Here is a 27,601-nt window from a genome sequence, read left to right as displayed (position 1 = left end):
AACGTGACACAAAGGTCGTTACAAAGTCATTATTTGAAAATAACATAAACTACGAATGCAAAAGAAAAAGTTCCATGATTGAGACATCTCTAAGTAATGCATCGGAAATCTAACACAGCAGGTCCTTAACAGCAAATCAATAACACCAAGACAACAAGTCTAACAGCGGAAGCAACAAACCTCTAAGCACTTGAGAAAACATGCTTAAAAACGTCAACAATAATGTTGGTGAGCTATAGTTTAAATTGTAACAGTAATATAAGATTGACCACGAGATTTCAATGTTTCAAAATAATATGAAAAGTATATGTATAACCGTAGGCACATGGTAACTAGAATTAACGTAAATATAAATATCACCCCCTAAAAGTACACCTGGCGAGTGTGTATGTCCTCGAAGTATTAAACACCCGTTAAATGCTAGCGCAACTAGCCTGAGTGGGGATGTCAAACCCTATGGATCCATATCTAAGATTCGCGTTTACCGGTTCAAAAACCAGTAGTTAAACGTTACCGTGCTAAGGGGAAAGTTTATGCCGTTATATAACCCACACATATGTAAAGTTTAAGTACTCGTGTCAAATAAGTAAAACATAAAAAAGCGCATGTATTCTCAGTCCCAAAAATAGTAAAGTAAAAGGGGAAGCTATAACTCACAGTGAATAAGCAATACAAGTCGATACGAAAGTGTGCAAGTAGTAAGTCGGTCCGAAAGGTCGTCAAACTAAATCAAAGGTTACTAGGTCAGTAGGTTGTCTTTATAAGTTCTGTTAGTACATAAAATAAGTTTTAAGTGTCATCATCATCATCATTCATTATCATAAAAGCTAAGTAAGTTAATCAAGTATAGAGGTCAAAACAATAGGCTGAATTGGATCAGATGCTACAACCTCTACGTAAATCGAAAAGATGCGTAGTCAGTGGATATGGCTCCGTATGTGAGTCCTCTAACCGCTGACCAATTTTTAGAACCTAACTCGTCTTCTTTTAACCGTGGCAACGGTTTAAGTACGAGTAGGTCAGAAATTTCAGCACAACGTTACAAGGGCGTAGTGACTTTCGGAGGGCCATAAATCCTAAACCGTAACTCGGATTAAGACGAGGCCTAAACGGAAAATCATCTACTTGAACCGAACTAACTGAAAATCATCTTTACAATAGCCCAGGTTACTGATTAGATCCTGAAAAACAGTAAGCAAGTGCTCCGGTGGGGTTCTTGGTGCTTGATGCTCATCACGGTTCTCATCCTTGATGCTTGTAGCTTCAAGTGTACAACTCGTTGATGGGTTAGCATCACCTTGACCAAGATTCCACCATCAACACACAATAAGTTAAGACCAAGTAAGAACACAACTCAATTAAGAGTCTTAGATGGATGATGAACCAAAGTTACATCATATCCTTAGTCTTAACACAATTACAAGTTCCATTTACAACTAAAGCTACAAACTTTACATCAATCAAACAAGTATGAACATAATCTAAGTCAAATGAGGTGATGGAACCCTAAGCTAGAGAGCTTGGATCCTTTTCACACAAGTTGCAAGGTTACAAAGCTAGAAAGCTTGAACCTTTGGTGTTCTTGAAGATCTTGAAGCATAAAGCTTGGATCTTTAAGTTACATGAGATAACAGACACAAGTTTGAATCTTTATAATAAAACAACAAGATCATAAGTTAGAAAACTTAGATCCAACAAAAAGATATGAAGATTCAAGCTAGAAAGCTTGTATCTTGGTTGTTCTTGAAGATCTTGAAGCATAAATCTTGGATCTTTAAGTTATATGAAGATTACAAACAAAAGTTTGAATCTTTACAACAAAATAACAAGAATAAAGCTAAAAGATGTAGATCTATAAAGTAGGTGAAGATTCAAAGCTAGAAAGCTTGAATCTTCCATGTTCTTAAAGGATTCATGCTTGAATCTATAAGATGTAATCAAGATCAAAGCTAAAAAGCTTGATCTTTTAAAGAATGATGATGATCACGAAAAGGAAAGGAGAAGAAGAAGAAGAAAAATCAAAAACTTACAAGTTTTAGAGTGAGAAAGACTAGAAAGGAAATAAGAGAGTAAGTGTGTGTGAAATACAAATGAGAGCAAGTGTTAAATGGATGAAATAAGGGTGGTATTTATAGGTGAATAAGGGGTGAGGGTGGTGGTGGTGGCCGTGATATAGAGGGGGGACAAGGGGGACAAAAGTTTGCTTTTTGGTTAATGGTTGTTTAAAGTTGGTGCTTATGTTAGGATCTCATGCAACATTAAGGATAATACTTGACATAAATGCTAGTATGTTCCCTCTAATAAATGGACATTTGTCTTACATATTAATGGGTCACTAGTAATTAATAAGTGGGCTAAATAAATGGGCTACTAGCTAGAGTAGGGTGGGCTTAGGTCCAACAAGGTAGAAAGTCCAACAAGACTAACTAGTAAGCATAATTAAATTACTACGCATAATTAAGCATCCAAAAACCCAAGTAATTATTTTTATAAAATAATAATTAATATTTCGTGGTCATAATATTCCGATTATGACAAAAGTTAAACGTGCGCGCGGTTCGCAGTTTATTCAAAACGTCAAGTGACACTAACGGTCATAAAAGCTTCCGGTGAACAAGTTAAGTATCCTACGTACTCTAAGGCACGTTTTAATATATAAATGAAAGTAAACCATGAATATAAAGGTTCCAGAGTATAAAGTAGCACAGTACACAAAAATACGCAGTTTCACTAAAATACAAGGCATAAAAGCAAGTCGAAAAAGTCGGGTCGTTACACCTATGAACTCACTCAACCTCGTGTTGACACTTTAAAGCATGTTTATTCTCATGTACTTAAATATTGCTTCCACTGTATATCTACTGCTTTGATGATGATTGCTTCCTATGCTTGGAGTCTTCATTACATATCATATCAATTGAAGACATATAATGCTCTAAATACAATGTAATCTATTTATCTTCCGCTGCAAAACTCAATAAAACGTCTCATGTAGAGTCGTTCTCGTTTATACAACTGTGATTTGATATAATTAGTCACAAATACCCCAGGCCCTATTTGGGGGTGTGACAGATGTGACTTCCCTCGAAACAAAACCTGCACCTGACCGCAAGCCATTTCCTGCCACTGACCCGAATGAAGCTACTGCCATTGAAATACGATCTCTAACAGAGGTGTTTTTATTTGTTTCAAGTCTATAAAGCCTTGGGAACAAATTCTTCAAATAATTCGAACCGTACCAAATGTCATTCCAAAAAGAAGTAGATCTTCCATCACCGATTGATTTCTTAAAAGAGTTTTTGAAAGGTACATGAGGATCTTCAATGGTATTTCCTGCAAAAATATTGTTGTGCCAAATACCCGAGGCCGAATGATGGGCAAGCCCATCACCTGACCTCAGGCCACCGCCAATTTCATAAATGCTCTGAATGATTTTAGTCCAAGAGCATTTGGTTTCGGTTTTGAACCTTCACCACCATTTTCCCAAAAGAGCAAGGTTTTTGCTTTTTAAAGACCCGATATTTAAACCCCCCTCCTTATAAGGTAAACAAGTGGTAGCCCATTTACCCACGAGATTTTTGAACCCGAGAGATCCCCACCCCAAAAGAATGAACGTCTCACACTCTCAATAAGATTAAGCACACAAGGCAGGGCACAAAAAAACGTGAAATAATACATGGGGAGGCTATTAAGAACTGATTTTAGCAGAACTAATCTTCCACCAAAAGACAACGTCCTCATTTTCCACTCTGGTAGCCTTTTCTTAAACTTTTCAATCACCGGAGACCAATCACTACTTTCTTCATTCTAGCTCCAATTGGAAGACCAAGGTAAATGAAGGGAAATTTACCGGCTTGACACCCCATACGATTTGCTAACGCCTCCACTTCTACCAAATTGACCCCCACCCCGTAGAGGCTACTTTTATGAAAATTTACTTTAAGTCCCGAAGCTAATTCAAAGCATTTTAGGATGTTGAAAAGGTTATGAGCATTTGTTATAGACCATTCATCAAGAAAAATAGTATCATCCGCATATTGTAAATGAGACACCACAACTTTATCACTTCCAATTTCAACACCTTTAAAAAGTCCTCGATCAACCGCGACTTTAAGAATGTTAAGACCTACCGCGATAAGAATAAAAAGGAACGGGGATAGAGGATCACCTTGTCTAACGCCTCTACCAATAGAAAATTCACGAGTAGGAGAACCTTTTATAAGGATGAAGATACTAGCCGAATTAAGGCAAGCAAGAAACCTTTTACACCATTTATCATCAAACCCCATACTAGACATCACTTCCATGAGAAAATCCCAATATAAACTATCAAATGCCTTCTCGAAATCAACCTTAAAAATAATACCTTTTTTCTTGTGATTTTTCAAGAACTCAATGGATTCATTTACAACAAGTACACCATCTAAGATGTAACGATCTTTCAAGAAGGCACTTTGTTCCGGACCAACAAGTCTTGGGATCACTTTTCTTAATCAATTGAAAAGAATCTTAGCCATAATTTTATAAAAACTTCCAATGAGACTAATGGGACGATAGTCGCTAACGGTAATAGGGTCATTCTTCTTAGGTATTAAAGTAACAAAGGAAGCATTGCAGCCTTTTGAAAACTCACCATTTTCCCAAAACGAAGTGATTGCATTGATTACATCATCCTTAATTACATCCCAAAATTTCTTGAAAAATCTCAAATTAAAACCATCCGGTCCGGGGGCTTTCGAGCTTCCACAATCATGAATGGCTTCAAAAATCTCATCCCCACTAATAGGGGCCTCAAAACCCCTAGCCTCGTCAATTGACAATTTAGGATATGCGAGATCTATGAGGCTAGGTCTAGAGACCGTATGCTCCTCGAAACGACTCTTTAAATGATTGTAGGCCGCGTCTTTGATATCAATTGGATTTTCACACCAAATCTCATTAATGGCCAATCCTCTAATATTATTCTTGTTATAACCTTTTGATCAACGAATGAAAGTACCTAGTGTTTTCATCCCCTTCAAGTATCCATCGCACACGGGCTTTTTGTTTTAACATACTCACTTTGATCTTTTCTCTTTGCAACCATTCTTTTCTAGCCTCCAACCATTGCTTCCTTTCTTCTTCATTAATAAAACCCTTTTCGGCTTTAAGTTCAAGTGAATTTGCAATGGATTTAAACATTTCAATTTCCCTCTCTAAATTACCGAACTTTTGTAGACTTTTCGATCTTAATGCAAGTTTGGTTTTTTTCGATCATATGGTTTTTTTACAGGGATATCGACATCAATTCTCCCATTTGTCATATTCACACGCGTTAAGAGGAAACTCAATCGATGTTGGCAGTACCATCGAAGGTTGGGAAAACCCCCCAAAGACCTTCCCAATTCGCATTAATGTTGACAGTACCATCAAAGGTTGAAAATTCCCTGCTTGGAGTGAGAATCTGAGTTGGCAGTACCCCAAGTTGAAACTCACCCCATACCACTCAAGCCAAGCTTCGGTGTTTGTACGATTTGGTTTGATTGTGGATCAAAACTTTATATCATAATTATATGTTTTCGGTATGTACATTCTCAGGGGAGGTCTGGAAGAGGAACAAGGTGATCGATCGTTCGGGGCATAACATTTTCAGGGACCTAATTTTTTCCTATGTATAAACACAATTAGAGATTTGAGAAACATGGAACTAGAGAAATACAACTGAAACAGCGAAGACGAAATACAATAGGCCCAAAAACAACAATGGCCCCAGAGAAAAAAGAAATCAAACCGCTAGCATTCTAGCAAGGCTCAAAAAGTTTTTTTTTTTTTACTCTTATATTATTCGTGAGTGTCTAATTAATTTATAAATAGCTTATATTATTCGTTACGATCATTTTCAGAACCATCGTTGTTTTAAAAAGTCTACAAGTTAATGTATAAACAACGACTATGTATAAATATTTTGTTTTTTGAACTTTTAAAAGTCCACGTCAAATTATCAACGGAGTAATTACCCCATTTATTAAAACACAAAAATTATAAACGTGATGCATGGGCCTGATCATTTTGTTGGCTCAGAAATCAAAAAGCCCAAATAATCCTTGACTCGTGAAACTTGATAAAATCCAACAAAGTTAAAAACTTTGATCCAAATTAGTAACACATTAATAAAGGTTAAAACTTTTACTCTATTTTACTCCTTTTCTTTTATTCAAGAAAAACGTAGAGGGTCTATCAAACAATGGCGGAACTTGGAATAACTTCGGGGACAAAAAAATTTATGTGTAAAACGTGTTTAAAAAGAAAAAAAATTGTATTTCACCATATTAAATAAATATATAACGAACTTTACAATAATTCAAATATATACGATGTATGATACTAGCTAGTACTACGTACAGTTTAGTGAGTATTAGATACACAATTTATTAGAGTAAATTTTAAAATATACTGTACTATATATTAGAGAAAAGTACAACAATACTAATAAAAAAATCATTTATATATATTAAACATGTGTCTTGGTATTTTTTCAAATGCAGACTCACAATTCTCGGGTAAAGTAATAGTTCCACTCTTACATCATAAGGTACAAGCATTAAATATTATCGTTTCTCTTTTTTCAACCTCCATTTCTAACCTGCATTTTCATCCATTTTCTCAATTTCTTCTTTAAAAATAACCTCAAACCTATAATCTACTCTAAAGTCACTATAAATAAACACTACTTACTCAAAATTAAGCAGGGCCCCTCCCTGCCTCTACAAAGATCCTCCCATGTCTATCAAAGCTTCAAACTTTGGGTACTGAATGTGAAAATGATAAAGTAACTTCATCTTAATTATTCTGGATATTATTTTCCTTTCATCTAAATATATTGTTTTGGATATGCCACTCTTTTGTTTGTGGAATGATTGCTTTTTTATTAGCGTTAATCTTATTCTTATTTTGGATGTAATAGGATTTGGGTGTAATAGGATTTAATCACTAAAATTGCATACAAACTAGGCGTCTATTAATATAATTTTCAATAGATCAATAGTCAATAGATAGAAATGATATAAAAGAATAAAACCACATAATAATTGTAATTTAACTCCAAGATAATAATTTATGCTGTCACCCATAGATTATTTTTCTCATTAGTGAATATATCAACCCTCATAGATTTTTTTTTTTTTTTAAAGGCAAGATAATATTATTATTAAATAAACATAAGTGTACAACGAAAAGGCCAACTAAGCAGGGTCAAAAACAACAACGAAAGAAGCTTCACAACATAAAGAGGTGCAAAGATTGCACCCCGCTCGAAATCTTAATATCCAGATACATAGAGGGATTAGCGAGCCAATTGAGCCACTCAATATTTTTCCTTTGAGCCTACACGAGATCCATTCAAAAGACTTTAATTGTATTTCGTTGATCAACACCGGAGCACTCCAACTTTTGTTTTGAAAAACTAAAGAGTTTCGGTTTTTCCATAGATAGTAAGCACACGTCCACTTGCAAGCTTGCCAAATTTTTTGACAAGACATGTTTTTGGAGGTGACTCATGAAAAAAAATCACTGAAAGAAGGAGTGTAGCTATCGAAATTCCACCACTTGAAAACACGAGTCCAAATATCCACCGAGAATCGACAATTAGATAACGAATGCTCCACTGATTCAAGACCATCATCGCAAATGGTACATCGAACACTATGAAGGCCAATGCCTCTTTTATCGAGTTCGATCCTAACCGGTAGCCTTTTCTTCATCGCTCTCCACACAAAAATCTCAAGTTTCTTCGGGATAAGATTATTCCTCAAAGTTTTTGGAATAGATTGGTTTGGTTCACCGAGTAGCTTAGAATCTAAAAGAGAAGCTAACCTTTTGACAGTAAATTTATTATTGTTTGCAAGCGTCCACTTCCATTTTTCCTGAGAATTAAAATCGAAGGTAATGGACCGTAGTAAATTGATAAGGTCCTGTAGTTCCGATTCGATTCTACCAGTAGGAATACGGGTCCAATCCCAAGTGAAGAGAACTGGACCGAGTCCTACAGGCTAAACCAAATGGGCTTGGGCCACTTGAGATGCTGCTGAAAAAGGCCTGTTACCACTCGAAGGTTGAAGGTTACTGGTTGCTACTGCACCTGTGACTGTGAATATGACCGAAGGAGAAATTGTAGTTGCTGTTGCTGCAACTGCATCTGGGAGAATTTCTGAGATCAAAGAGGTCGTTGCTGCTTCTGATGTCGGGACTGTTGGAAATGAAACAGAAGCTGAAACACGATCACGAATCATTATGTCTTTATTTCTTTCAAGTTTATATAATCTTGGGAAGATATTTGAGACAGTATGATCCGCACCACACTTCATTACAAAACGAGGTAGTTCTACCATCACCAATTGATTTCACGAACGAGTTCTGGAAAGGGATATTCATATCATCAATTTGTTATCCTGTAAAGACAATATTGTTCCAAATGCCCGAGGTCGAAAGATGAGCAAGCTCACCTTCCAATCTCAAGCTACCTTCAATTCCATATATACTACGAATAACCTTAGTCCATAGACATTTGGTTTCGGTTTTAAACCTCCACCACCATTTGCCTAGAAGAGCAAGGTTTTTGCTTTTTAAAGAGCCCATTTTCAACCCCCCATCCCCATATGGTAAACAAGCGGTATCCCATTTAACCCAAGATATTTTAGAGCTCGAAAAATCCCCGTCCCAAAAAAATGTACGTCTCACACTCTCAAGCAACTTAAGCACACAAGTCGGGGGCGCGAAAAAGTGCTAAATAATACAATGGGAGACTATTTAGAAACGATTTTAGAATAACCAATCTTCCACCAAAGGATAACGTTCTCATTTTCCACTCCGAAAGTCTGTTCTCAAATTTATCAATAACCGGGGCCCAATCATTATTTTTCTTCATTTTGGAGCCGATAGGAAGCCCAAAATAAATGAATGGAAATTTGCCGGCTTGGCATCCCATATGCTTAGCAAGTAATTCGACTTCACTTGAACTAACACCAACACCATACAAACAACTCTTATGAAAGACGACTTTAAGTCCCGAAGAAAGTTCGAAGCATTTTAGAATATTGAAGAGATTACGCAGATTCGTATTATTCCACTTGCCCAAGAACGTAGTATCATCCGTGTATTGTAAATGGGACATCTTAATTTTATCATTTCCAATTTCAACTCCCTTAAATAAACCCCGATTAACCACGGCTTTGGTGAGCATGGTGTTATAGATTATAGATTTTATATTATTCTATTACCAAACATCCTCATCTATAATATCTATTAAATCTCTAAAATGATGATGTCATAAATAAATATTTTCTAAGCATAAAAATAATTTAAAATAAAAAAGAAAAATTTTAAAACATCTTTGAAGATGTCATTATTTTATATTAATTTAATTAAAAAATAATACGAAATCTTTTATAAAAGAAATATCAATCTCTCATAAATTGTACAATCTTCTACAGAACAATCAATGAACACATTTACAAATTTTAAAGCATATTGTACAACATTTATATAATAATATTTAATTTCCTAAAGAATTTTCAAAAAGCATTTATTATTACTAATAATTATTATTAAAAATATAAATACTCAACTTTGAGCAAACTTTATTATTATTATTATTATTATTTATTTTTATTATAATAATTATAATTATAATTATATTATTAATATTTAAATATGGATTCTATTTACGAAATTAACTACGTTACATGTATGCGAAAATACATGTCTATATATATTTGTAAAAACAATTACAAGTTTCTTAGTCGAACGGGTCATTAAAATAAATGACTTTAGCATTTACATTCATTTAATATCTAAAATATGTCATTAAATTGTTTCGTTTAAACAAACTCGTGATTTCACAAGTTATTTCACTAGTAAATGTTGAAACTTTAATGTATACTTAATTTGTTTATATAAATATATGATAACGTCATATAAACGAGTTATAATAACGGGGACTTAGATTAGATAACATCTGACACGGATCAATATCATAAATAATTGTACAAAGACACATCCCTTTCATTAATTTAAATCTTATGTGATATAAGTAATATTTTATTGTAATAATGCTGAAAGAGACCTGAAAAGCTAATTGACAAAAGGAGAATTTTGCCATTTTATATAATAATAATAATAATAATAAATAATAATAATAATAAAATAATAAAATAAATTATATAATTTCATTGTATTTGTGTAATGGGTCGAGCGTCTTGATATAATTGGAAGGTGTTAGTAGTGATAAAAAGTAACTTTATTTGTGTAGTCAAATTTTGTTTTCCATCATCTCATTATGAGTAATCTCGTAGTTAAACCGGTTCTCACCCTATAAATGAAACCGTTTTTATTTAAGTTTGTTTAATTTGGCTGTTTTGGATTCATTGTATCAATTGTACATGTTGATTTTCGAATGCGTTATAATGTAATTAAGTTTTTTGCGAAAAAGTAATCATGTTCGTATTTTAGAAATGTGTGTTTAGTTTTATACGGAGTAATATACTCCATATCAACTGAACAAAATAATAAGTGAACCTAAAAATTTTATTGGTTTAAAGTGTAATTAGTGAACACTTTTAAAATTATGTATATATACATAAAGTAGACAATTTAAGCGTAATTATTTATCCTCATTTATACGGAGTAGCAATTAGAAGAAAACTTTCATTCCGAGTTTAATCTGTATTTGGTTAAAGTGGATATAAAACAATAATGTACCAATCTTCGTTCAAATGTCAAACAACATATTCACTACATTGTTCGACATTATATTCTAAGATGTGCAAATTATCGATAATCAAATACGAATATGTGTAGATGCTTGAAATTGTAACTCAAATAGAAAATTAAGTAAGCATTCATTTACAACTCTATATCAAAAAAAATAAAAAAACAAAAAAAATGGTATGTTTGAAATTAAATTAGGTATTTTCATTTGGAAAAACCACAACAATAAGGTGTTTCAAAGAAAATATTGGAACGCACCGGTAGCTCTCAATGAGATACAAGCTAAGTCTTTCGAGTGAATTTCCAATAGATCGCGGGAAAGAAAGTTCGATTGGCTCATGTGAATTTCAAATCAGTCTATTTATCTTACTACATCATAGTTAGCAGTTTGGAGTTGCATCCTTAGCAACAGTGGCGGAACTTGACCCCGACTCGAGAGGGGGCGAAACTAATCGAAGGGGGGTAAACATTAAAAAAAATCTTATTTTTTCGTAATTTTTTTTTAGTGTAAATTTTTTTTTCCCGAAATCGAGCGGGGGCGGATACCCTTTTTGTCCTATATATGTTCCGCCCCTTAGCAACCGTTTTTGTAGTTTTGTATTTAGCTATATGTGCTCGTGTTGTCCATAGTTTGTGTCTGTATCTATTTTCATAGTTCGTGTTTGTTCTCCTTGAGTTCCATAGCCTCATTGCTATGGCCCTTGTAATACTTTGTGGTGGTTATAAAATTTTTCTTGCTGTTAAAAATTAAAAAAATATTCATATTGATCACTCATTCATCTAAAGCATAATTTGCTATTCATCCCATTGAATCTGCATTAAGTTATCACATAATGCTGTGTAAATGTAATTACAAACGTGCTACATAAACGATCACGTACAAATACCATTTTAAGTAGTCCTATAGTAAACATAACAAAGAACATTTGGAGAAACACTTGCATGTTAAAAATATATGATACTGTATTTTCTAACAAAAGGAGTAAGAACTGAGAACTGTCGTTAATATTGACTTGTACATTTTAACAATTGTCATTAAAAAAGTCAATATTAACAGTTACATACAATATTTTAGTGTATATTAATGATAACCTTAACATAAGTCTAACTCGAAACCTTAACTTGAAAAGATCCGGAGAGGACTTTAGGTATGAGAGAATCCAGAGAACCAAAGAAAAAACAAAAGCCCGATATATTGAACGATGAACATGAATTCAATTCACCAATCCAAGACGTTTTAGATAATAATTCCAACATGAAAGTTGCTTAAAATGTTGCATCTAATGCTCGTCAATCGTCATTACAACCTGAAATATCATATATATGAAACATTTAACTAAATATATAGTATAAATATAGTATAATTGATGATAGCCATAACATAAGCCTACAGATTGAGTTCAATCTGTTTCGCGATCAAGTCTATTTACAACATGAAACATCTAATAGTTAGAACATGAAACTTTGCAGATAGATTCATGAGATGAATCTTAACATATCTGCGTATTTTATTTTCGCCATATGTGTAGCGACCCGACCAAATCGTCAAGTGACGGCGTCGGCTACGTGGGTCCCATTACCTGATTATAAGTCTTTTAGATAACTTTTGACCAAAATATGTCGCCTTCATTTCAAAATAAAGATTGTTTCAAAGTTTACAAGAATTGTTCAACCAATAGTTAAGTTACAACGTTATAATACGAATGAAATCTAGGCGACACGGTTTAAAGTAAAGTCAAAAGACGCTCCATGAAATGCACGTATACTCGACATCCAATGCAAGTATCAAATAATGAGCGGAAGCATGTATCACCTAAGTTCAAGGACCTGAGAAAAACATAGAGAATCTGTCAACGAAAACGTTGGTGAAATCATAGGTTTAAATAAGTAAAATGAGTAAAAGCCAGCTGAACCACAAGAGTTGCAATATTGATAAAGTCATAGTACATTCTAAAAGTTAATATTCACGAGCACCCAATTATCAAAGCTTAACATTCCGTCCGTTGAATACCCCGTAAATTAGTGCTAGAACAACACTGTTTCCCGAAAATATATTTCATCCGTAGACGGTAGCGAACCGTCAAAGATGAGGGTTGTCAACCCATATGGCCATATAACATAAGTTCTCGCTTACACCATCTGATGTAACTAATGATAATCGGATTGAGGATTTTCGTTCTAAACTCGTATGTAGAATGTTTGTTTTCCCGTTCTTGTGTTCACTTAGTTCAAAAGAATCGTTTATGTTTTCTCATCCCAAAAGTAAGTTTAAAAGAGTAAAAGTGGGACTATGATCTCACCTTGTATGCACGAACCAAAAAGTACTTCGACAAGTAACGTGTGCTAAGAACAATGCTAGTCTTGACCTAAACAAATAGGTTGTATCAATAACGATAGTCACGAAGGGTCAAAGATGTTCAATTAGTCCTATGGCTCAATACGACTCGATTATGTAGCATGTGCAATCAAATTGTCAAGTTTCATGCAAGGTACAAGTATATAAACAAGTTAGGAGGGTTGCATAATCATTTGGTTAAGTTTGACAAAAAGTCAAACTTTGGTCGGTCAAAGTCAACAAAAAGTCAACACGTTCGGGTCGGGTCTCGGACAAATTTTCTATGCTAGTTATTCATATATAAGTATTTTAAAACAAGTTACATGTAAATTGGAGGTCTAGAACATGCCAAACATTTTTCGTCAAAAGGTCAAGCAAACAGCCAGTTTTAGGCAAACGGGACGGCGTCCTGAGAAGCTAGACGGCGTCCCGGTTTTAAGGTTGGGACGGCGTCCCGAGAAGCTAGACGGCGTCCCGGTTTTAAGGTTGGGACGGCGTCCCCAGTATCTGGACGGCGTCCTGATCGGTTTCCAGGCCCTGTTTGCTGTATTTCCTAAGTGCACGAACCAAAACACAAACCAACACATTTCATGACCCGCAAACAATCAAGATATGTATCTCATATCATCGGAAAGGTAATTTGACAAGGAACATAACTAAGCACTTTTCATTAATCAAAATTCCACTTACAACTACCAAAAACCGCCATCAATGTTCCTCATTCAATGCATACAAGTCATAAATGCCATTTAATGATTCGGTAACCAATTTACATGAACAATATGCCGTTTCGAAGGTAATTAAGCATACAACACAACCTAACACTTACAACTAACATTCCATGTCATTCAAATCATTAAAAGTCCATTTTAAGTTCATGAAACCTTAACCTAAATTCACCAAATTTCATAATCAAGTTTAGGAGGTTTCATTAATCGAACTATACATCATAATGAAGCTAGTAACACTAGAAACACAATTAAAACATGCACTTTAACAATCTAACAACATTTGATCATCCGAAATCAAGGATTTAGCAAGTAATTTTCATATTGAACTAGTTACACCAAAAACAACGAATCGAGCATACAAATTACATACACGACATCACAATGAGCCATAGACGCTAATTAACAACTTTATAAGTCAAGAACACGAATTTAAAGAAATCTAGTGTTTTAGAAATGTTACCCAAATGAGATGAAGTTGGTACCAAAACGAAGAGGAAGTTGCAAGGAGCTCAAATATGTAATTTGTTTTGCAAAATACCCGCTAGATCATAAATGGATGATGAATCTTTGTGTTTGAATGTTGAGAGGATTTGAAAGTAGTAATAAGAGGAAGAGGAGGTGAAATGAATGGATGAAAAGGGGTTGACTCTTTGACCTAGTCAAATGTTTCAACCTTTGGCAAGTTTGGTCCCTCAACTTTAAATCGGGTGCGGGAATTACCTAAACGAGATAATTCAACGCATAATAACGGGATGTGTTATAAACATATAACGGAACTTAAATAGTTAAACGGAAAAGTAAACGAAAAAGGCGGGATGTTACATTACCTACACCTTAAAAGAAATTTCGTCCCGAAATTTAGGTAGGCGTAGTAGTCGTTGTTTCTTCCTCGGAATCTGACGTTTCCGGAACCGGGAATAGATGAGGGTGTTTCTTTCGCATTTGATCTTCTCTTTCCCAAGTAAACTCGGGTCCCCTTTTGGCGTTCCAACGGACCTTGACAATCGGGATCCGGCTTTGTTTCAATTCCTTCTCGACGTAGTCCACAATTTCAACCGGTTCCTCCACAAAATGAAGTTTGTCATTAATAGTAAGTTCCTCGAGAGGAACGACGATATCGGGCTCGGCAAGACATTTCTTCAAGTTAGATACATGAAAAGTAGGATGGACGGAGCTTAGTTGAGGCGGAAGATCCAAACGATACGCAACGGTTCCAACACGTTCTAAGATTTCGAAAGGACCAACGTACCGCGGATTTAGTTTCCCACGTTTCCCAAAACGGATGACACCTTTCCAAGGTGCGACTTTTAACATGACGCGGTCACCGACTTGAAATTCGAGGTCTTTGCGTCTTTTGTCGGTATAGCATTTTTGACGACTCCGGGCCGTCCGAAGCCTATCTCGGATTTGAAGAATCTTCTCGGTGGTTTCGTGAATGAGGTCGGGCCCGGAAATTTGCACGTCACCCACTTCGGCCCAACAAAGAGGAGAGCGACATTTTCGACCATATAACGCTTCAAAAGGTGCGGCCTTAATACTCGCGTGATAACTATTATTGTAAGAGAATTCGGCGAGAGGTAAGTGATTGTCCCAAGCTTTCCCAAAATCAACAACGCAGGCTCGTAACATATCCTCTAAGGTTTGTATTGTACGTTCACTTTGCCCATCGGTTTGGGGATGATATGCGGTGCTCATGTCCAAACGCGTTCCCAACGCTTCTTGTAACGTACGCCAAAATCTAGAAACGAAACGACCATCTCGGTCGGAGATAATCGATAAAGGTACACCGTGTCGGGCTACAATCTCCTTAATGTATAGTCGTGCAAGTTTCTCCATTTTGTCGGTCTCTTTTATGGCGAGAAAGTGCGCGGATTTGGTGAGGCGATCGACAATGACCCAAATAGTATCATAACCGCCCGACGTTTTCGGTAGTTTGGTGATAAAATCCATCGTGATCCTTTCCCACTTCCATTGCGGAATTTCGGGTTGTTGAAGTAACCCGGACGGTCTTTGGTGTTCGGCTTTGACTTTAGCGCAAGTCAAACAATTGGCGACGTATCTAGCAACCTCCTTTTTGATGTTCGGCCACCAATATTGTTCTTTAAGGTCATGGTACATCTTATTGGCACCGGGATGAATCGAGTATCGCGATTTGTGGGCTTCGTCTAGGATGAGGTTTCGTAGATCGCCATATCTAGGCACCTAAATTTTTCCGGCGTAATATCGAAGTCCGGTCTCCTTAACTTCGAATCGGGAAACGAGAATGTTTAAAAGTTCGCGTACGATGTTGTTGTCCTTAAGAGCTTCATCTTGGGCTACCCGAATTTGGCCATTAAGGTTGGAGTGGATGGTGATATTCAAAGCTCGGACACGAAGAGGCACCGCTCTTTCCTTTCGACTTAAGGCATCGGCCACTACATTTGCCTTCCCGGGGTGGTAACAAAGCTCGCAATTATAATCGTTCAAGGTCTCAATCCACCTTCGTTGTCTCATGTTTAGTTGCTTTTGATCGAAGATATGTTGGAGACTTTTGTGATCGGTAAAGATAGTACTCTTGGTACCAAGAAGATGATGTCTCCATAACTTAAGTGCAAAGATGACGGCACCGAGTTCAAGATCATGTGTCGTGTAGTTTCGTTCGTGGACTTTGAGTTGTCGAGAGGCATAAGCAATGACTTTCTTTCGTTGCATTAATACGCATCCATAACCGTTTTTCGAGGCATCACAATATACAACAAAATCATCATTGCCTTCGGGAAGTGACAAGATAGGAGCGGTGGTTAGCTTAGTTTTCAAGATTTGAAAAGCGGTTTCTTGTTCGGATGTCCAAACGAATTTTTGTTCCTTGTGAGTTAACGCGGTTAAAGGACGAGCGATTAGGGAGAAATCCTTGATGAATTTACGATAGTATCCGGCGAGACCCAAGAATTGACGAATTTGAGTAGGAGTAGTAGGAGTCTCCCATTTACTAATGGCTTCGATTTTTGCGGGATCGACTTTAATGCCTTGATCACTTACAACATGACCAAGAAATTGAACTTCCTTTAACCAAAATTCACACTTGGAGAACTTGGCATATAGTTGCTCTTTTCTCAAGAGCTCGAGCACGAGTCGGAGATGTTCTTTGTGTTCCTCTTCGTTTTTAGAATAGATCAAAATATCATCGATGAACACGATAACGAATTTGTCGAGGTAAGGTTTGCACACGCGGTTCATGAGATCCATGAACACCGCCGGTGCGTTAGTGAGACCGAAAGGCATGACAAGGAATTCATAACTACCATAACGAGTCCGGAAAGCGGTTTTGGAGACATCTTCCCCCTTAACCCTTAGTTGATGATAACCCGAACGGAGATCGATTTTTGAGTATACACGAGAACCTTGTAGTTGATCAAAAAGGTAATCAATGCGAGGAAGAGGATATCGGTTCTTAACCGTCAATTTGTTTAGTTCACGATAATCAATGCACATTCGTAGGGATCCGTCTTTCTTCTTGACGAACAAAATCGGAGCGCCCCATGGTGAATGGCTAGGTTGAATGAAACCATGGTCAAGTAACTCTTGGATTTGACTTTGTAATTCTTGCAATTCGGATGGAGCGAGTCTATATGGTGCACGCGCTACGGGTGCGGCTCCTGGAATAAGATCGATTTGAAATTCAACCGGTCGATGAGGTGGAAGACCCGGTAATTCGTCGGGAAATACATCGGAAAAGTCACTAACAATTGGCACACCTTCGATGCGCTTTTCATCGGCCTCGACTTTCTTAACGTGAGTAAGAATCGCGAAACAACCCTTGCGAAGTAGCTTTCGAACTTTAAGGCACGAAACGAGATTGAGTCCGGTGCAATTTTTGTCGCCATAGACAATCAATGGTTCACCATTCTCGATAGGAATTCGGATTGCGTGAAGATCGCAAAGAATGTGAGATTTATTTTTGACCATCCAATTCATACCGATTATTACATCAAAACTCCCTAATTCCATGGGTATCAAGTCAATTTCAAATTCTTTACCCAAAATGTTCAAAGTACACCCCCGGTAATATGTGTCGGCACTTAAGAGTTTTCCGTCGGCCACTTCGATGGAATAAGTAGTATCTAAAGGGTGTGGTGGAGTGCAAAGGGTAGGAGCCAAAGTCTTAGACACAAAACATTTATCGGCACCCGAATCGAATAAGCAAGTAACATAAGAGTTGTTGAAAAGAAACGTACCCGTGACTAGTTCATTGTCATCTCGGGCTTCCTCGGTGTTGATGTTAAAGGCTCGGCCTCGGTTGTTGGGGTTGGCTTTCTTTTTCGGGCATTCGTTCTTATAATGGCCCGTTTGGCCACATTCGTAACAAGTGACCGTTTTTGGAGGATTGGGCCCCTTTCGAGCAACGGGGGCGGCGCTTGTGCAATTGTTGGCCCTATGACCAACACCTTGGCAACGGTGACAAACTAGTTTGTTACATTCGCCGTGATGATGCTTGTGGCATTTGTTACAAAAATGTAAGTTTCCGACATAACCCTTCTTGCCGTCGTTGTTGAAAGGCTTTTTGGTGAAGGTGTTGTTGTAGTAGGTTGATGGAGTGGCTTCCCATTTCCTTTTGTTGCCACCCGACTTGTCCTAGGCCTTAGGAGCCGGCACTACGACTTCGTCAACCGTTTCAATTAGTTGGCGAGCCATGTTCATAGCGGCTTGATGAGTAGTGGGTTTGGATGACATCACCCCTTGTTTGATGCTTTTTGGAAGACCGAGCATGTAGAGCTCAATCCTTTGAGATTCGGGGTTAACCAGATTAGGACACATCAAGGATAGTTCGGCGAAGCGTTGATTATAAGCTTTAAGATCGTTTCCGACCGCTTTCAAAGCTCTTAGTTCTTCCTCAAGCTTTCGGGTTTCTTCGCGCGGAAAATATTCAACAATCATCTTTTCCTTTAGATCGGCCCAAGAGAGGGCATGAGCTTCATCGGTACCCACCGATTGAACATAGGTGTTCCACCATGTTAGAGCAATTCCGGAGAAAGTGTGGGTGGAGTATTTGACCTTGTCTTGATCCCGACAACCGCTTATGCTAAAGACGACCTCGGTTTGTTCAAACCAACGAGTAAGCACAACCGGTCCCCCGGTTCCATCATAAGTGTGAGGTTTGCACCCCATGAAAGCTTTGTAGGAGCATCCCTCGTTTGAGTTACCGGCCCCATTGTTGTTGTTGTTGTTGTGGTTGTTGTTATTGTTATTGTTGTTGGAAGAGTGACCGGCCATGGCCGCATCTACGGCGGTAGCTATCATCCGTTCGAGAGCTTGTTCGGGAGTTTCATTGCGGCGTACACGACGAGGAGCCATTGTTCCTTCAAAACAAAAGAATACCGTTGGTTAGTATTCTAAATAATACTAACCGTGATATGGGATAAAGATAGAGAGAAAATTATCCTTGACCCGCCTTAAATTCTTTATGTCATAATGTCGGAACGTCCATGTGAATCACCGTAATATAATCCCGGAAATTATATTACCCTGATTCTCATGTGCATTTAACATTACTTCATAAAGTCAAGGTGGCGCATCAACAAAATTTATCAACGTAAGATCAAGATCGAATACGAGTTAGATATGATAGAAGAGTTTGAGTATAAATGCACAATTAGTCAAATAATTCCTACTTCAGTCTATATGCCGGTTGTAGTCTAGATTCACCTATGTACCCTATGACTCGGGGTGGACACAAATGAACTCTAAATCCCTACAACCAAGGCTCTGATACCACTTGTAGCGACCCGACCAAATCGTCAAGTGACGGCGTCGGCTACGTGGGTCCCATTACCTGATTATAAGTCTTTTAGATAACTTTTGACCAAAATATGTCGCCTTCATTTCAAAATAAAGATTGTTTCAAAGTTTACAAGAATTGTTCAACCAATAGTTAAGTTACAACGTTATAATACGAATGAAATCTAGGCGACACGGTTTAAAGTAAAGTCAAAAGACGCTCCATGAAATGCACGTATACTCGACATCCAATGCAAGTATCAAATAATGAGCGGAAGCATGTATCACCTAAGTTCAAGGACCTGAGAAAAACATAGAGAATCTGTCAACGAAAACGTTGGTGAAATCATAGGTTTAAATAAGTAAAATGAGTAAAAGCCAGCTGAACCACAAGAGTTGCAATATTGATAAAGTCATAGTACATTCTAAAAGTTAATATTCACGAGCACCCAATTATCAAAGCTTAACATTCCGTCCGTTGAATACCCCGTAAATTAGTGCTAGAACAACACTGTTTCCCGAAAATATATTTCATCCGTAGACGGTAGCGAACCGTCAAAGATGAGGGTTGTCAACCCATATGGCCATATAACATAAGTTCTCGCTTACACCATCTGATGTAACTAATGATAATCGGATTGAGGATTTTTGTTCTAAACTCGTATGTAGAATGTTTGTTTTCCCGTTCTTGTGTTCACTTAGTTCAAAAGAATCGTTTATGTTTTCTCATCCCAAAAGTAAGTTTAAAAGAGTAAAAGTGGGACTATGATCTCACCTTGTATGCACGAACCAAAAAGTACTTCGACAAGTAACGTGTGCTAAGAACAATGCTAGTCTTGACCTAAACAAATAGGTTGTATCAATAACGATAGTCACGAAGGGTCAAAGATGTTCAATTAGTCCTATGGCTCAATACGACTCGATTATGTAGCATGTGCAATCAAATTGTCAAGTTTCATGCAAGGTACAAGTATATAAACAAGTTAGGAGGGTTGCATAATCATTTGGTTAAGTTTGACAAAAAGTCAAACTTTGGTCGGTCAAAGTCAACAAAAAGTCAACACATTCGGGTCGGGTCTCGGACAAATTTTCTATGCTAGTTATTCATATATAAGCATTTTAAAACAAGTTACATGTAAATTGGAGGTCTAGAACATGCCAAACATTTTTCGTCAAAAGGTCAAGCAAACAGCCAGTTTTAGGCAAACGGGACGGCGTCCTGAGAAGCTAGACGGCGTCCCGGTTTTAAGGTTGGGACGGCGTCCCGAGAAGCTAGACGGCGTCCCAGTTTTAAGGTTGGGACGGCGTCCCCAGTATCTGGACGGCGTCCTGATCGGTTTCCAGGCCCTGTTTGCTGTATTTCCTAAGTGCACGAACCAAAACACAAACCAACACATTTCATGACCCGCAAACAATCAAGATATGTATCTCATATCATCGGAAAGGTAATTTGACAAGGAACATAACTAATCACTTTTCATTAATCAAAATTCCACTTACAACTACCAAAAACCGCCATCAATGTTCCTCATTCAATGCATACAAGTCATAAATGCCATTTAATGATTCGGTAACCAATTTACATGAACAATATGCCGTTTCGAAGGTAATTAAGCATACAACACAACCTAACACTTACAACTAACATTCCATGTCATTCAAATCATTAAAAGTCCATTTTAAGTTCATGAAACCTTAACCTAAATTCACCAAATTTCATAATCAAGTTTAGGAGGTTTCATTAATCGAACTATACATCATAATGAAGCTAGTAACACTAGAAACACAATTAAAACATGCACTTTAACAATCTAACAACATTTGATCATCCAAAATCAAGGATTTAGCAAGTAATTTTCATATTGAACTAGTTACACCAAAAACAACGAATCGAGCATACAAATTACATACACGACATCACAATGAGCCATAGACGCTAATTAACAACTTTATAAGTCAAGAACACGAATTTAAAGAAATCTAGTGTTTTAGAAATGTTACCCAAATGAGATGAAGTTGGTACCAAAACGAAGAGGAAGTTGCAAGGAGCTCAAATATGTAATTTGTTTTGCAAAATACCCGCTAGATCATAAATGGATGATGAATCTTTGTGTTTGAATGTTGAGAGGATTTGAAAGTAGTAATAAGAGGAAGAGGAGGTGAAATGAATGGATGAAAAGGGGTTGACTCTTTGACCTAGTCAAATGTTTCAACCTTTGGCAAGTTTGGTCCCTCAACTTTAAATCGGGTGCGGGAATTACCTAAACGAGATAATTCAACGCATAATAACGGGATGTGTTATAAACATATAACGGAACTTAAATAGTTAAACGGAAAAGTAAACGAAAAAGGCGGGATGTTACAATATGCTTGAATTTGAGAGGTGCATCTACCATATGCACATAATTTTTGAGAGAAATATGATGAACTGTTAATAAGTTGTCTTTTATTAAAATGTTGCCATATGATGTATATATTGAATTGTTGTTGGTGTACATTTAACTTAATGTATAGTATATTTACTTTTTTTCCAAAAAAGATGAAATTACATCGTGCAAATATACTTGATCGCCATACAGATTGAACTCAATCTGTAGACAAATTGAGTTCAATTTGTCATATATTGAACACAAACTGCCCATAGACTGAGTTTTTTTTATGAAAGGCCAAATAATTTTATCAATAAAAATGAAGGATATAGCAACCATCATGGGCATGGAATACATGGAAGTAAACTATACTGAACATGAAACTAACTATATGAACAAAACATGGAAACACGCAACACAAAAGCGTGAGATAATGTTTCGAAAACAAAGTTTATTATATCGCCTAAGTTAGTCGTGGTCATCATAATATCTCGGTTTGGCCATCCATTGTAGCCAGTCGAGTGATTTGCCTTGGAGCAACTCGATATCCATTCGAAACTACAGACTTAAATTTCTTGTAATGCTAATGGGCCCGTCAATGAATATTTGCGAAATACTTTGCGATTTCGATTTTGCCAAACGACGTATGCATCACCCATAAGCATGCTTGAATATATTTCCTGGACGCCGACATGCTCGATTGTACTTGACCGAGTAGTATTTCATTTAGGGTAGGAGGGCTTGAAAATCGAATATCCAACCAACGGAATAACCTTCCCCTAAATGTCCTTAGCGTACGAGCAGTTTATAAGCGAATGATCAAGATCCTCGATACCATTGTTGCATAGCGATTGAGTTTAGTCCGTCACAGGTTGAGTTCAATACTGTCCGGGTTCAATCTGTAGACAGATTGAGTTCAATCTGTAGGCAGATTGAACTCAATCTGTGGCTGGTGAATAAAAAAATTCAATATATCCACAGATCGAAGTTCAGTCTGTGGATAGACTGAAGTTCAGGTGCATATTCTAGGTGCATGTGCATTCAGTTTGTGGAGTTCTTTGATTCTCTTCCACCCTTAGTTCTCTCTGGATCATCACTATATATATATATATATATATATATATATATATATATATATATATATATATATATATATATATATATATATATATGTGTGTGTGTGTGTGTGTGTGACGACCCAGAAATTTCTGACCAAATTTAAACTTAATCTTTATATGGTTTCGACACGATAAGCAAAGTCTATTATGTTGAGTCTCAAAAACTTTGGAACTACGTTTATATATTCAACTACCAATCGACTACTCCCGTCGATTCACGAACAATTACTGTATATATATATATATATATATATATATATATATATATATATATATATATATGAAAGTGTATATAATAATTAGAAATTATAAAATATAAACAATAGAAATAAATATGTAAAACAAGATACAAAATAATTAAGTGTAATTTAAAATGAATCTACATAACTAAATATATATATATATATATATATATATATATATATATATATATATATATATATATATATATATATAGTGTAAATATTCGAATATATATATTTATAATTAGTAAACATTACATATGTAATAAATTGTGGAATTTATATACTAAATATAATTACAAGTTTAATTATAGTTGTTTTATTATTATTACAGTCATTATTATTACTAGTATTAATAATATCTGTACTATTAATATTATTAATGAGATCTGATACATTTGATTTGAAATATTATTATTATTATTAATACTATTGTTATTATTAATAATATTAGTATAATTAGTATTATTGTTAATAACAATATTATTGCTATACATTTATGGTAATTGCTATCATTATCATTAGTAATATTATTATTACTATTATATCATTATAAATTTGTATTATTATTATGAGTACTATTATTATAGTCATATTTATATTTATTAATAATATTAATTATAATCTATAAAACATAAATATATAAATATAATAGATGAACATATATAGAGATAGATATATACCGATATACATAATACGCAGTTATATATACAGATATATAGGAAATCAATATTAATTCTATTTAGATTATTAATATAATTATAATTATTAATTAATATTATTATTTATATAAAATCACACAAATTAGAGTAAATTCTGTTTCACTTATCCATTCTACTTTAACCTGTTTTGTTTTTGTCCCTAAATCTGATATACAAACGAATCTGAGTACATATATAATCTAAATTCTGTTAGAGGTTATTATCAACTTTTTATTTAATTATTATTATTTTTTTTACTCCTGTCCTTGATTTAGACTGTGAAAAAAATCGAATTTGCTATAACATCCAATCAATACCAGTTGTAGTTGGAACCATTTGACCTTATATCATCAACTATCATTTACAATCATCAATAACAGCTTTTAATTTGATTGAATTTAGGAGAAAAATGAAGAAACAAAGTCGACGGCTCTGTTCTTCACTTTTTTTTAAAACCTTGAATTTGAATTTCATTTGCAAATCTAAAAGAGCCGTTACATTGGGAATCCTTTATTGAACGTTTCTGCAAAATCTCATCCCTCAATTCCTAATATCGAGTTCGAATTTACGAGTCAAACTTTAATTTCAAAAAAGTCAAATATCTTGTTCTTCGTGAAATTCAAGCTCGTTCTTAAATTTCTGTTTCAATTGAGGATTGAGAAAGTTTCAAGTAAGGAATTAGAACCTCTTTCATGTAGAAACTTCTGTCTAAAACACTTTTAATTTCAAAATCAAGATATGAGTTCATATGGGTGTTTCATCGTATCTGTTACAGCTTCCTTTTTATATTTCTGTTAAGAAATCAAATTCAATCAAATTATTGTTGTTGCTGTTTCATATAAAGTCCTAAAAACTAGTTAATAATTTCGCTAGTATGTATTTTTGATCTCTGGCCAATTTAAGTGATGAAGATGAAGGAAAAAGGGAAACTGGTAACACGGGTTAAATAAAAATGAGTCATCGTTTTAATCATAAAAACATAACTGGTTCGATGGTCTGAAGGGTTTCGGGTTAGCGAGTGGACCGGGGTTCGAACCTGGGCACAAAAACTTATTTTTTTTGTGGAGCTTATCTTGAGGTAGTCTTTATATATTTATTATTATTATTATTATTATTATTATTATTATTACTTATTAATATTTATTATTATTATTATTATTATTATTATTATTATTATTATTATTATTATTATTATTATTATTATTGATATGATTATTATTGTTATTGTTATTAATATTAGTAATATAATTATATGAATACATGTAAAAATTATGATTATGACTACAAACTAATATTATAATAAAACTATAATCATAAGTTTATAAGTTAAACACGAAAATTATGATTATTATGACAAAGAATATAAAGGTTTTAATAATACAGTTAAGATATCAAATATAGAAATTTTAGATATAAATATTATTATGAAAATGATTAAAAGGAATTATTAAAACTATTACAATTATTGTTATCATAGTTATTATAATACGACTCAGTATCATTATTATTATTATTATTAATATCATTAATTTTATTAATATCATTATCATCACTTTTATCATTATTATTACCAATATTAGTATTATCATAATTATTAATTTCACCAACAAATGATTTTCATATAAAAATATATTTAAAATATATAACTTAACTATATTTATATTTTTATATATAAAATGGATTTATTTAATTAAATAATAAAATATATTAATTATTAATATAAAAACCATATCAATACTAATAATATGTATATTCGTTCGATTACGAGTATATATTTTAATATATATACGAATGTTATAGGTTCGTGAATCCGAGGCCAACCCTACACTTGTTCAATGTCGTCATATGTATTTTTACTACAAAATACAGTATAGTGAGTTTCATTACTCCCTTTTTAAATGCTTTTGTAATATATATTTTTGGGACTGAGAATACATGCGCTTTTATAAATGTTTGACGAAATAGACACAAGTAATTAAAACTACATTATATGGTTGAATGATCGAAGCCGAATATGCCCCTTTTAATCTGGTAATCTAAGAATTAGGGAACAGACACCCTAATTGACGCGAATCCTAAAGATAGATCTATGGGCACTAACAAGCCCTAGTCAGAGAATTTGAACTGCTTTAGTACTTTGATTTTATCATGTCCGAAGGGAGTCCCAGAATGATGGGGATATTCTATATGCATCTTGTTAATGTCGATTACCAGGTGTTCAATCCGTATGAATGATTTTTGTCTCTATGTATGAGACTTATATTTATGAGAAATGGAAATGAAATCTTGTGGTCTATTATATTATTGGAAATGATTGTTTATGATAAACTAATGAACTCACCAACCTTTTGGTTGACACTTTAAAGCATGTTTATTCTCATGTATGAAAGAAATCTTCCGATGTGCATTTGCTCATTTTAGAGATATTACTTGGAGTCATTCATGACATATTTCAAAAGACATTGCATTCGAGTCGTTGAGTTCATCAAGATTATTATTAAGTTAATTATAGTTGGATATATTATGAAATGGTATGCATGCCGTCAACTTTCAATGTGAAGAAAGTTTGTCTTTTAAAAACGAATGCAATGTTTGTAAAATGTATCATATAGAGGTCAAGTACCTCGCGATGTAACCAAATGTAATGTATTCATCCAGATAGATTAGGACGGGTCATTTCAGGTGGTATCAGAGCGGTGGTCTTAGCGAACCAGGTCTTGCATTAGTGTGTCTAACTGATAGTTGTTTAGATGCATTAGTGGATCTGGACTTCGGCCGTGTCTGCATGTCAAAAGTTTTTCTTATCATTTCATGTCGAAAAATTATTTGATTATCATTCTTAGTATAGACACATCTTATTGCATTGATTGCATGAATAGTGTATAAACAAAATTCATATCTTAGCGTATCTGCTAATTCATATCTTAGAGTATCTTTTACTGTAAACTTTGCCTGATATATTCCTTGATTTCCTCCGTAAGTTACGGGATCTTCTGTACTATGTATAGGTATTCTATGTAATTAGAATATTATCCGATATCTGAAAATCATTTCATATCGAAAACCCTTTATCTAACCGTATAAGATGGAACTCGCAACTAGTTCAAGCTTCTCGTCTTTCGACAGCTATTCCGATATGGATCCTCCCTCGAGCTTCGAAAGCAGTGTGACTGGAATGGATCAACCAATTAGCCATCATCTATTCTGAATGAATTGGAGATGGGTTTGTAGTCTACTTAGTCATTGGAGACAAGAAGAAGGCGATCCCTTCCATCCACCACATTGCCCTCTTGGCGAAGAATCTGAAGCACTTACCGGTGAACCTGTCCGAAACACCATATTCACCCTTATTGCCAGGATATCTCACAACGATTATATTATATCCCAAATTCTGAACTTTATTCATCCGCTTGTTCCAACCGCCAATCATTCCGGAGTAATAGTAGAAGTCAACGAGCTTCGCGCCCGAGTTGTAGCCTTGGAAAATATGGTGCAAAACGTACCAGCTTCAGCAACATCACCGGCACCAACAGTACCATCAGTAACAGCACCAGTACCATCAACAATCTATGGCTCAACATCTCATTCTGTACCTCGAGTATAATCAT

This window comes from Rutidosis leptorrhynchoides, chromosome 6, assembly GCF_046630445.1.
Source record: "Rutidosis leptorrhynchoides isolate AG116_Rl617_1_P2 chromosome 6, CSIRO_AGI_Rlap_v1, whole genome shotgun sequence".
Lineage (NCBI taxonomy): Eukaryota > Viridiplantae > Streptophyta > Magnoliopsida > Asterales > Asteraceae > Rutidosis > Rutidosis leptorrhynchoides.
Note: the sequence above shows the minus strand (reverse complement) of the source record.